Below are 13,286 nucleotides of genomic sequence, written 5' to 3'. Positions count from 1 at the left end.
GACGCTTCACATGCCTTGCTTCAATCCACTGACAGCACGTCAACCCCTGTATACCACATGACTCCAATTCACTCTATTTCTTGCCCTCCTTTCACCCTCCTGCATGTTCAGGCCCCGATCACACAAAATCTTTTTCACTCCATCTTTCCACCTCCAATTTGGTCTCCCTCCTCTCCTCGTTCCCTCCACCTCCGACACATATATCCTCTTGGTCAATCTCTCCTCACTCATTCTCTCCATGTGCCCAAACCATTTCAAAACACCCTCTTCTGCTCTCTCGACCACGCTCTTTTTATTTCCACACATCTCTCTTACCCTTACGTTACTTACTCGATCAAACCACCTCACACCACACATTGTCCTCAAACATCTCATTTCCAGCACATCCATCCTCCTGCGCACATCTCTATCCATAGCCCACGCCTCGCAACCATACAGCATTGTTGGAACCACTATTCCCTCAAACATACCCATTTTTGCAAGGTAGCATTAAGAACAGAGGAGTGTGCCTCTGAGGGAATATTCTCACCTGGCCCCCCTCACTGTTCCTTCTTTTGGAAAATTAAAAAAAAGAAAAGAGGGGAGGATTTCCAGCCCCCCGCTCCCTCCCCTTTTAGTCGCCTTCTACGACACGCAGGGAATACGTGGGAAGTAGTCTTTCTCCCCTATCCCCAGGGATAATATATATACATATATATATATATATATATAGATATATATATATATATATATATATATATATATATATATATATATATATATATATATATATATACAAGTGTTTTAAGTCATCCAAACACTGGTAACGAGTGTTTCCCAAAGTTCCAAAATATTAGTTTTTATTTAAGTTTTCTAAGATAGTAATCTTTAGGGATGGAATATAAAGCAGTTTTCACTATAGCCTTCACACCATGATATATCGTTTCACTATAGCCTTCACACCATGATATATATCGTTTCACTATAGCCTTCACACCATGATATATTGTTTCACTATAGCCTTGACACCATGATATAGCGTTTCACTATAGCCTTCATACCATGATATATCGTTTCACTATAGCCTTCACACCATGATATATCGTTTCACTATAGCTTTCACACCATGATATAGCGTTTCACTATAGCCTTCACACCATGATATATCGTTTCACTATAGCCTTCACACCATGATATATCGTTTCACTATAGCCTTCATACCATGATATATTGTTTCACTATAGCCTTCACACCACGATATATCGTTTCACTATAGCCTTCACACCATGATATGTCGTTTCACTATAGCCTTCACACCATGATATATCGCTTCACTATATCCTTCACACCATGATATATCGTTTCACTATAGCCTTCACACCATGATATGTCGTTTCACTATAGCCTTCACACCATGATATATCGTTTCACTATAGTCTTCACACCATGATATATATCGTTTCACTATAGCCTTCACACCACGATATATCGTTTCACTATAGCCTTCACACCATAATATATCGTTCGGTAGAGAGATAAATCGGAAAAAGGATCTCGATCAATTTTTTTTACCAGTTAATGACACTGATAATATTTTAACTTGAAGGTTGATCAGAATTATGTACTGGAGATTGTTACGTATCCTATCTTTGCACGGACGCTGGAGGAAACCTCTGCTATACGAAGGCGGAACTGGCCGTAGACACGCCGAGGAAACTGCCAAGCGCACGATAACTAACCACTAGGCACAGCTACCAATACGTTATCTGGTTTCTTCGTACGATAGAAAATTGCTGGCTGCTGGGTTGATGTATTTTACAAGGAAATATGTAATACATTCTGTGGGGGTGTTATGCCGGCAATGTGGGAGGAATGAAGAAGAAAAGTTGCGGGGAGCGAGTGGTTATACCACTGAAGAATGCTATTCCGCCGTTCTTGTAGTTCTTCACAGGAGCGAGGAGCAGAGGGCCCTGACCTCCCGAATCTCCTCATGTCGGTAATACTCCTGATTCAACTATTGCACTTAAACATACCCCAATTTGGGATGAATTACAGGCTACTGCAGTGATGTAAATGAAATAATATATTGTTTATACTTCATATCTGAATGTCATGATGTATAAGATTTTCATGACATATATGTTTGACTCAGGCCAGGTTAAAGTCTCTCTTCATTCCTTGTTCTTGGTCGTCTTAAGTATATAAAGAAAAAAACGAATGTAAGAATCAAGAGTGACTCGGAAGAAGAAGAAGAAGAAGAAGAAGAAGAAGAAGAAGAAGAAGAAGAGGAAGAAGAAGAAGCAAATGACACGCGAGGGAGACTAATCAATATAGCAAAAAGAAAAAGATTTGAAAAGAGAAAAATTGAAATTTGACTTCATCTGTTTTTCTTATCATAGATCCACCAGATGTACCAAACCTGCTCTTAGATCTCACCTAATAAAGCGAACTTACAAAATCCAACTCCCCCTTAGAACTAATGTCCAGGAAATCCCATCCTCATGGAACGAATTTACCCATAAAATCCCACTTCCATGGAGAGATCCCACTGATAAAATCGCCCCCATAGAGCGAACCTACCCATAAATCCTAACCTTGCGTGAATCGAACCCTGACAATATTCAGTTCCCCCATCTCTGTGGAGTGAACCTACCCGTTAATCCCCTCATGATGCGAACCATCCATAAATCCCCATCCCATGAAGCGAGCTTACACATAAATCCCCAGCCTATGGGGCGAGCGTACACATAAATCCCCATCCCAAGGGGCGAGCTTACACATAAATACCAAGCCCATGAAGCGAGCTTACACATCAATCCCCCGCCCATGAAACGAGTCTGCCCATAAATCCACATCCTCATCGAGAGCGAAACTACCCATCAATCCCCCACCCATGGAGCGATCATACCCAGAAATCTACCCATAGAGCAAACCTCCCCATAAATCCCCAACTCCAGGGAGTAATCGAGTAATCCTACCCTTGAAAGCCCCCCTACCATTACCTCCCCCCCTATAGAACCCCCCTCCCACTCACCATTTCCCTCCACCATGAATCGCACTCCACCCCCCACCCATTAAACCCCCCTCCCCCCATCCACACCCCCACCTTGGGATGGGATATGCAGATTTCCCATAGACAACATTACCTCCGTTGTTTGTGGCAATTTGCGACGCTTGCAACTTGGGAGACTTGCACGTTTGCAACCCGGAGCTCTCGAAAACTTGACGCGTTTGCAACATGGACAGTTCCGAACTTGGAATAGCCGCAACTTGGAATACCCGCCATTTGATACGCATGCAACTTGGAATACCCTCAACTTGGTACGCATGCAACTTAGAATAACCGCAACTTGAAATGCCTGATATATATATATATGTATATATATATATATATATATATATATATATATATATATATATATATATATATATATATATATATATATGTATATATGTGTGTGTGTGTGTGTGTGTGTGTGTGTGTGTGATTATTATCCGAAAGTGCACTTGGGAACTCATCGTGTTCCATTTCCCCGTGAAATCATAGGAATACAAATGATCACGCTCAGTTGTGATCCTTTCCAGTATATATATATATATATATATATATATATATATATATATATATATATATATATATATATATATATGTATGTATATATATATATATATATATATATATATATACATATATATATATATATATATATATATATATATATATATATATATATATATATATATATATATCATCCCTGGGGATAGGGGAGAAAGAATACTTCCCTGCGTGTCGTAGAAGGCGACTAAAAGGGGAGGGAGCGGGGGGCTGGAAATCCTCCCCTTTCTTGTTTTTTTTTAATTTTCCAAAACATGGAACAGAGAAGGGGGTCAGGTGAGGATATTCCCTCTAAGGCCCAGTTCTCTGTTCTTAACGCTACCTCAGCTAACGCGGGAAATGGCAAATAGTATGAAAATAGTATGCCATTGTACAAAGGCAAAGGGGATAAGAGTGAGTGCTCAAATTACAGAGGTATAAGTTTGTTGAGTATTCCTGGTAAATTATATGGGAGGGTATTGATTGAGAGGGTGAAGGCATGTACAGAGCATCAGATTGGGGAAGAGCAGTGTGGTTTCAGAAGTGGTAGAGGATGTGTGGATCAGGTGTTTGCTTTGAAGAATGTATGTGAGAAATACTTAGAAAAGCAAATGGATTTGTATGTAGCATTTATGGATCTGGAGAAGGCATATGATAGAGTTGATAGAGATGCTCTGTGGAAGGTATTAAGAATATATGGGGTGGGAGGAAAGTTGTTAGAAGCAGTGAAAAGTTTTTATCGAGGATGTAAGGCATGTGTACGTGTAGGAAGAGAGGAAAGTGGTTGGTTCTCAGTGAATGTAGGTGTGCGGCAGGGGTGTGTGATGTCTCCATGGTTGTTTAATTTGTTTATGGATGGGGTTGTTAGGGAGGTGAATGCAAGAGTTTTGGAAAGAGGGGCAAGTATGAAGTCTGTTGGGGATGAGAGAGCTTGGGAAGTGAGTCAGTTGTTCTTCGCTGATGATACAGCGCTGGTGGCTGATTCATGTGAGAAACTGCAGAAGCTGGTGACTGAGTTTGGTAAAGTGTGTGGAAGAAGAAAGTTAAGAGTAAATGTGAATAAGAGCAAGGTTATTAGGTACAGTAGGGTTGAGGGTCAAGTCAATTGGGAGGTGAGTTTGAACGGAGAAAAACTGGAGGAAGTGAAGTGTTTTAGATATCTGGGAGTGGATCTGGCAGCGGATGGAACCATGGAAGCGGAAGTGGATCATAGGGTGGGGGAGGGGGCGAAAATCCTGGGGGCCTTGAAGAATGTGTGGAAGTCGAGAACATTATCTCGGAAAGCAAAAATGGGTATGTTTGAAGGAATAGTGGTTCCAACAATGTTGTATGGTTGCGAGGCGTGGGCTATGGATAGAGTTGTGCGCAGGAGGATGGATGTGCTGGAAATGAGATGTTTGAGGACAATGTGTGGTGTGAGGTGGTTTGATCGAGTGAGTAACGTAAGGGTAAGAGAGATGTGTGGAAATAAAAAGAGCGTGGTTGAGAGAGCAGAAGAGGGTGTTTTGAAGTGGTTTGGGCACATGGAGAGGATGAGTGAGGAAAGATTGACCAAGAGGATATATGTGTCGGAGGTGGAGGGGGCAAGGAGAAGAGGGAGACCAAATTGGAGGTGGAAAGATGGAGTGAAAAAGATTTTGTGTGATCGGGGCCTGAACATGCAGGAGGGTGAAAGGAGGGCAAGGAATAGAGTGAATTGGAGCGATGTGGTATACCGGGGTTGACGTGCTGTCAGTGGATTGAATCAAGGCATGTGAAGCGTCTGGGGTAAACCATGGAAAGCTGTGTAGGTATGTATATTTGCGTGTGTGGACGTATGTATATACGTGTGTATGGGGGGGGTTGGGCCATTCCTTTCGTCTGTTTCCTTGCGCTACCTCGCAAACGCGGGAGACAGCGACAAAGTATAAAAAAAAAAAAATATATATATATATATATATATATATATATATATATATATATATATATATATATAGAGCGTTATTGGATTACGTGTTAATTGACAGGCGTGCGAAAGAGAGACTTTTGGATGTCAATGTGCTGAGAGGTGCAACTGGAGGGATGTCTGATCATTATCTTGTGGAGGCTAAGGTAAAGATTAGTATGGGTTTTCAGAAAAGAAGAGTGAATGTTGGGGTGAAGAAGGTGGTGAGAGTAAGTGAGCTTGGGAAGGAGACCTGTGTGAGGAAGTATCAGGAGAGACTGTGTACAGAATGGAAAAAGGTGAGAACAATGGAAGTAAGGGGAGTGGGGGAGGAATGGGATGTATTTAGGGAATCAGTGATGGATTGCGCAAAAGATGCTTGTGGCATGAGAAGAGTGGGAGGTGGGCTGTTTAGAAAGGGTAGTGAGTGGTGGGATGAAAAAGTAAGAGTATTAGTGAATGAGAAGAGAGAGGCATTTGGACGATTTTTGCAGGGAAAAAATGCAATTGAGTGGGAGAAGTATAAAAGAAAGAGACAGGAGGTCAAGAGAAAGGTGCAAGAGGTGAAAAAAAGGGCAAATGAGAGTTGGGGTGAGAGACTATCAGTAAATTTTAGGGAGAATAAAAAGATGTTCTGGAAGGAGGTAAATAGGGTGCGTAAGACAAGGGAGCAAATGGGAACTTCAGTGAAGAGCGTAAATGGGGAGGTGATAACAAGTAGTGGTGATGTGAGAAGGAGATGGAATGAGTATTTTGAAGGTTTGTTGAATGTGTCTGATGACAGAGTGGCAGATATAGGGTGTTTGGGTCGAGGTGGTGTGCAAAGTGAGAGGGTTAGGGAAAATGATTTGGTAAACAGAGAAGAGGTAGTAAAAGCTTTGCGGAAGATGAAAGCCGGCAAGGCAGCAGGTTTGGATGGTATTGCAGTGGAATTTATTAAAAAAGGGGGTGACTGTATTGTTGACTGGTTGGTAAGGTTATTTAATGTATGTATGACTCATGGTGAGGTGCCTGAGGATTGGCGGAATGCGTGCATAGTGCCATTGTACAAAGGCAAAGGGGATAAGAGTGAGTGCTCAAATTACAGAGGTATAAGTTTGTTCAGTATTCCTGGTAAATTATATGGGAGGGTATTGATTGAGAGGGTGAAGGCAGGTACAGAGCATCAGATTGGGGAAGAGCAGTGTGGTTTCAGAAGTGGTAGAGGATGTGTGGATCAGGTGTTTGCTTTGAAGAATGTATGTGAGAAATACTTAGAAAAGCAAATGGATTTGTATGTAGCATTTATGGATCTGGAGAAGGCATATGATACAGTTGATAGAGATGCTCTGTGGAAGGTATTAAGAATATATGGTGTGGGAATCAAGTTGTTAGAAGCAGTGAAAAGTTTTTATCGAGGATGTAAGGCATGTGTACGTGTAGGAAGAGAGGAAAGTGATTGGTTCTCAGTGAATGTAGGTTTGCGGCAGGGGTGTGTGATGTCTCCATGGTTGTTTAATTTGTTTATGGATGGGGTTGTTAGGGAGGTAAATGCAAGAGTCTTGGAAAGAGGGGCAAGTATGAAGTCTGTTGGGGATGAGAGAGCTTGGGAAGTGAGTCAGTTGTTGTTCGCTGACGATACAGTGCTGGTGGCGGATTCATGTGAGAAAATGCAGAAGCTGGTGACGGAGTTTGGTAAAGTGTGTGGAAGAAGAAAGTTAAGAGTAAATGTGAATAAGAGCAAGGTTATTAGGTACAGTAGGGTTGAGGGTCAAGTCAATTGGGAGGTGAGTTTGAATGGAGAAAAACTGGAGGAAGTGAAGTGTTTTAGATATCTGGGAGTGGATCTGTCAGCGGATGGAACCATGGAAGCGGAAGTGGATCATAGGGTGGGGGAGGGGGCGAAAATTTTGGGAGCCTTGAAAAATGTGTGGAAGTCGAGAACATTATCTCGGAAAGCAAAAATGGGTATGTTTGAAGGAATAGTGGTTCCAACAATGTTGTATGGTTGCGAGGCGTGGGCTATGGATAGAGTTGTGCGCAGGAGGATGGATGTGCTGGAAATGAGATGTTTGAGGACAATGTGTGGTGTGAGGTGGTTTGATCGAGTAAGTAACGTAAGGGTAAGAGAGATGTGTGGAAATAAAAAGAGCGTGGTTGAGAGAGCAGAAGAGGGTGTTTTGAAATGGTTTGGGCACATGGAGAGAATGAGTGAGGAAAGATTGACCAAGAGGATATATGTGTCGGAGGTGGAGGGAACGAGGAGAAGAGGGAGACCAAATTGGAGGTGGAAAGATGGAGTGAAAAGGACTTTGTGTGATCGGGGCCTGAACATGCAGGAGGGTGAAAGGAGGGCAAGGAATAGAGTGAATTGGAGCGATGTGGTATACAGGGGTTGACGTGCTGTCAGTGGATTGAATCAAGGCATGTGAAGCGTCTGGGGTAAACCATGGAAAGCTGTGTAGGTATGTATATTTGCGTGTGTGGACGTGTGTATGTACATGTGTATGGGGGGGTTGGGCCATTTCTTTCGTCTGTTTCCTTGCGCTACCTCGCAAACGCGGGAGACAGCGACAAAGTATAAAAAAAAAAAATATATATATATATATATATATATATATATATATATATATATATATATATATATATATATATAGAGCGTTATTGGATTACGTGTTAATTGACAGGCGTGCGAAAGAGAGACTTTTGGATGTCAATGTGCTGAGAGGTGCAACTGGAGGGATGTCTGATCATTATCTTGTGGAGGCTAAGGTAAAGATTAGTATGGGTTTTCAGAAAAGAAGAGTGAATGTTGGGGTGAAGAAGGTGGTGAGAGTAAGTGAGCTTGGGAAGGAGACCTGTGTGAGGAAGTATCAGGAGAGACTGTGTACAGAATGGAAAAAGGTGAGAACAATGGAAGTAAGGGGAGTGGGGGAGGAATGGGATGTATTTAGGGAATCAGTGATGGATTGCGCAAAAGATGCTTGTGGCATGAGAAGAGTGGGAGGTGGGCTGTTTAGAAAGGGTAGTGAGTGGTGGGATGAAGAAAGTAAGAGTATTAGTGAATGAGAAGAGAGAGGCATTTGGACGATTTTTGCAGGGAAAAAATGCAATTGAGTGGGAGAAGTATAAAAGAAAGAGACAGGAGGTCAAGAGAAAGGTGCAAGAGGTGAAAAAAAGGGCAAATGAGAGTTGGGGTGAGAGACTATCAGTAAATTTTAGGGAGAATAAAAAGATGTTCTGGAAGGAGGTAAATAGGGTGCGTAAGACAAGGGAGCAAATGGGAACTTCAGTGAAGAGCGTAAATGGGGAGGTGATAACAAGTAGTGGTGATGTGAGAAGGAGATGGAATGAGTATTTTGAAGGTTTGTTGAATGTGTCTGATGACAGAGTGGCAGATATAGGGTGTTTGGGTCGAGGTGGTGTGCAAAGTGAGAGGGTTAGGGAAAATGATTTGGTAAACAGAGAAGAGGTAGTAAAAGCTTTGCGGAAGATGAAAGCCGGCAAGGCAGCAGGTTTGGATGGTATTGCAGTGGAATTTATTAAAAAAGGGGGTGACTGTATTGTTGACTGGTTGGTAAGGTTATTTAATGTATGTATGACTCATGGTGAGGTGCCTGAGGATTGGCGGAATGCGTGCATAGTGCCATTGTACAAAGGCAAAGGGGATAAGAGTGAGTGCTCAAATTACAGAGGTATAAGTTTGTTCAGTATTCCTGGTAAATTATATGGGAGGGTATTGATTGAGAGGGTGAAGGCATGTACAGAGCATCAGATTGGGGAAGAGCAGTGTGGTTTCAGAAGTGGTAGAGGATGTGTGGATCAGGTGTTTGCTTTGAAGAATGTATGTGAGAAATACTTAGAAAAGCAAATGGATTTGTATGTAGCATTTATGGATCTGGAGAAGGCATATGATACAGTTGATAGAGATGCTCTGTGGAAGGTATTAAGAATATATGGTGTGGGAAGCAAGTTGTTAGAAGCAGTGAAAAGTTTTTATCGAGGATGTAAGGCATGTGTACGTGTAGGAAGAGAGGAAAGTGATTGGTTCTCAGTGAATGTAGGTTTGCGGCAGGGGTGTGTGATGTCTCCATGGTTGTTTAATTTGTTTATGGATGGGGTTGTTAGGGAGGTAAATGCAAGAGTCTTGGAAAGAGGGGCAAGTATGAAGTCTGTTGGGGATGAGAGAGCTTGGGAAGTGAGTCAGTTGTTGTTCGCTGACGATACAGTGCTGGTGGCGGATTCATGTGAGAAAATGCAGAAGCTGGTGACGGAGTTTGGTAAAGTGTGTGGAAGAAGAAAGTTAAGAGTAAATGTGAATAAGAGCAAGGTTATTAGGTACAGTAGGGTTGAGGGTCAAGTCAATTGGGAGGTGAGTTTGAATGGAGAAAAACTGGAGGAAGTGAAGTGTTTTAGATATCTGGGAGTGGATCTGTCAGCGGATGGAACCATGGAAGCGGAAGTGGATCATAGGGTGGGGGAGGGGGCGAAAATTTTGGGAGCCTTGAAAAATGTGTGGAAGTCGAGAACATTATCTCGGAAAGCAAAAATGGGTATGTTTGAAGGAATAGTGGTTCCAACAATGTTGTATGGTTGCGAGGCGTGGGCTATGGATAGAGTTGTGCGCAGGAGGATGGATGTGCTGGAAATGAGATGTTTGAGGACAATGTGTGGTGTGAGGTGGTTTGATCGAGTAAGTAACGTAAGGGTAAGAGAGATGTGTGGAAATAAAAAGAGCGTGGTTGAGAGAGCAGAAGAGGGTGTTTTGAAATGGTTTGGGCACATGGAGAGAATGAGTGAGGAAAGATTGACCAAGAGGATATATGTGTCGGAGGTGGAGGGAACGAGGAGAAGAGGGAGACCAAATTGGAGGTGGAAAGATGGAGTGAAAAGGACTTTGTGTGATCGGGGCCTGAACATGCAGGAGGGTGAAAGGAGGGCAAGGAATAGAGTGAATTGGAGCGATGTGGTATACAGGGGTTGACGTGCTGTCAGTGGATTGAATCAAGGCATGTGAAGCGTCCGGGGTAAACCATGGAAAGCTGTGTAGGTATGTATATTTGCGTGTGTGGACGTGTGTATGTACATGTGTATGGGGGGTTGGGCCATTTCTTTCGTCTGTTTCCTTGCGCTACCTCGCAACCGCGGGAGACAGCAACGAGGTATAAAAAAAAAAAATATATATATATATTGTTGACTGGTTGGTAAGGTTATTTAATGTATGTATGATTCATGGTGAGGTGCCTGAGGATTGGCGGAATGCGTGCATAGTGCCATTGTACAAAAGCAAAGGGGATAAAAGTGAGTGCTCAAATTACAGAGGTATAAGTTTGTTGAGTATTCCTGGTAAATTATATGGGAGGGTATTGATTGAGAGGTGAAGGCATGTACAGAGCATCAGACTGGGGAAGAGCAGTGTGGTTTCAGAAGTGGTAGGGGATGTGTGGATCAAGTGTTTGCTTTGAAGAATGTATTTGAGAAATACTTAGAAAAGGAAATGGATTTGTATGTAGCATTTATGGATCTGGAGAAGGCATATGATACAGTTGATAGAGATGCTCTGTGGAAGGTATTAAGAATATATGGTGTGGGAGGCAAGATGTTAGAAGCAGTGAAAAGTTTTTATCGAGGATGTAAGGCATGTGTACGTGTAGGAAGAGAGGAAAGTGATTGGTTCTCAGTGAATGTAGGTTTGTGGCAGGGGTGTGTGATGTCTCCATGGTTGTTTAATTTGTTTATGGATGCGGTTGTTAGGGAGGTGAATGCAAGAGTTTTGGAAAGAGGGGCAAGTATGAAGTCTGTTGTGGATGAGAGAGCTTGGGGAGTGAGTCAGTTGTTGTTCGCTGATGATACAGCGCTGGCGGCTGATTCATGTGAGAAACTGCAGACACTGGTGACTGAGTTTGGTAAAGTGTGTGAAAGAAGAAAATTAAGAGTAAATGTGAATAAGAGCAAGGTTATTAGGTACAATAGGGTTGAGGTTCAAGTCAATTGGGAGGTAAGTTTGAATGGAGAAAAACTGGAGGAAGTGAAGTGTTTTAGATATCTGGGAGTGGATCTGGCAGTGGATGGAACCATGTTAGCGGAAGTGAATCATAGGGTGGGGGAGGGGGCGAAAATCCTGGGAGCCTTGAAGAACGTGTGGAAGTCGAGAACATTATCTCGGAAAGCAAAAATGGGTATGTTTGAAGGAATAGTGGTTCCAACAATGTTGTATGGTTGCGAGGCGTGGGCTATGGATAGAGTTGTGTGCAGGAGGGTGAATGTTTTGGAAATGAGATGTTTGAGGACAATGTGTGGTGTGAGGTGGTTTGATCGAGTAAGTAATGTAAGGGTATGAGAGATGTGTGGAAATAAAAAGAGCGTGGTTGAGAGAGCAGAAGAGGGTGTTTTGAAATGGTTTGGGCACATGGAGAGAATGAGTGAGGAAAGATTGACCAAGAGGATATATGTGTCGGAGGTGGAGGGAACGAGGAGAAGTGGGAGACCTAATTGGAGGTGGAAAGATGGAGTGAAAAAGATTTTGAGTGATCGGGGCCTGAACATGAAGGAGGGTGAAAGGTGGGCATGGAATAGAGAGAATTGGATCGATGTGGTATACCGGGGTTGACGTGCTGTTAGTGGATTGAATCAGGGCATGTGAAGCGTCTGGGGTAAACCATGGAAAGTTGTGTGGGGCCTGGATGTGGAAAGGGAGCCGTGGTTTCGGGCATTATTGCATGACAGCTAGAGACTGAGTGTGAATGAATGGGGCCTTTGTTGTCTTTTCCTAGCACTACCTCGCACACATGATGGGGGAGGGGGATGGTATTCCATGTGTGGTGAGGTGGCGATGGGAATGAATAAAGGCAGACAGTGTGAATTGTGTGCATGGGTATATATGTATGTGTCTGTGTGTGTATATATATGTGTACATTGAGATGTATAGGTATGTATATTTGCGTGTGTGGACGTGTATGTATAAACATGTGTATGGGGGTGGTTTGGGCCATTTCTTTCGTCTGTTTCCTTGTGCTACCTTGCAAACGCGGGAGACAGCGACAAAGCAAAATAATAATAATAATAATAATAATAAATAATATATATATATATATATATATATATATATATATATATATATATATATATATATATATATATATATATATATATTCATTATACTTTGTCACTGTCTACCGCGTTAGCGAGGTCGCACAAGGAAACAGACGAAAGAATTCCCCAACCCACCCACACATACATGTATATACATACAGATCCACACACGCACATACATATACCTATATATTTCAACGTATACATATGTATACATACACAGACATATACATATATACACAAGTACATAATTCATACATGCTGCCTTTATTCATTCCCGTCGCAACCCCGCCACACATGAAATGACAGTCCCCTTCACCTCACACGCGCGCAAGATAGCACCAGGAAAAGACCACAAAGGCCACATTCGTTCACACTCAGTCTCTAGGTGTCATGTATAATGCACTGAAACCACAGCTCCCTTTCCACATCTAAGCCCCACAAAACTTTCCATGGTTTACCCTAGACACTTCACATGACCTGGTTCAATCCATTGACAGCATGTAATATATATATATATATATTTTTTTTTCTAATCAATATGATGGGAAACACTGCTTCATTAAGGTAGGCAACTGATACAGTGTTATCATAACTAAACTCAGTGATTTATTCTTTGATGAACAGAATCACTTCAGAGGGATGGAATACCATGTATATTATTATGACAAACTGCAACCATTTGCCATCTCTGCATGGCAGTCAAAGAATATTTTG

At 42.2% G+C, this 13,286-nt stretch overlaps 1 protein-coding gene across 4 annotated transcripts in view; it reads right to left on the bottom strand.

The window, feature by feature from the left end:
- fab1 (fab1 kinase) overlaps positions 1-13,286 on the bottom strand; it is a 1,098,541-nt gene that overhangs the window by 365,275 nt on the left and 719,980 nt on the right. The gene's annotated exons all lie outside the window — the stretch shown is intronic.

Source organism: Panulirus ornatus, chromosome 1 (assembly GCF_036320965.1).
Source record: "Panulirus ornatus isolate Po-2019 chromosome 1, ASM3632096v1, whole genome shotgun sequence".
Classification (NCBI taxonomy): domain Eukaryota; kingdom Metazoa; phylum Arthropoda; class Malacostraca; order Decapoda; family Palinuridae; genus Panulirus; species Panulirus ornatus.
This window is presented reverse-complemented; position numbering and strand designations above follow the sequence as displayed.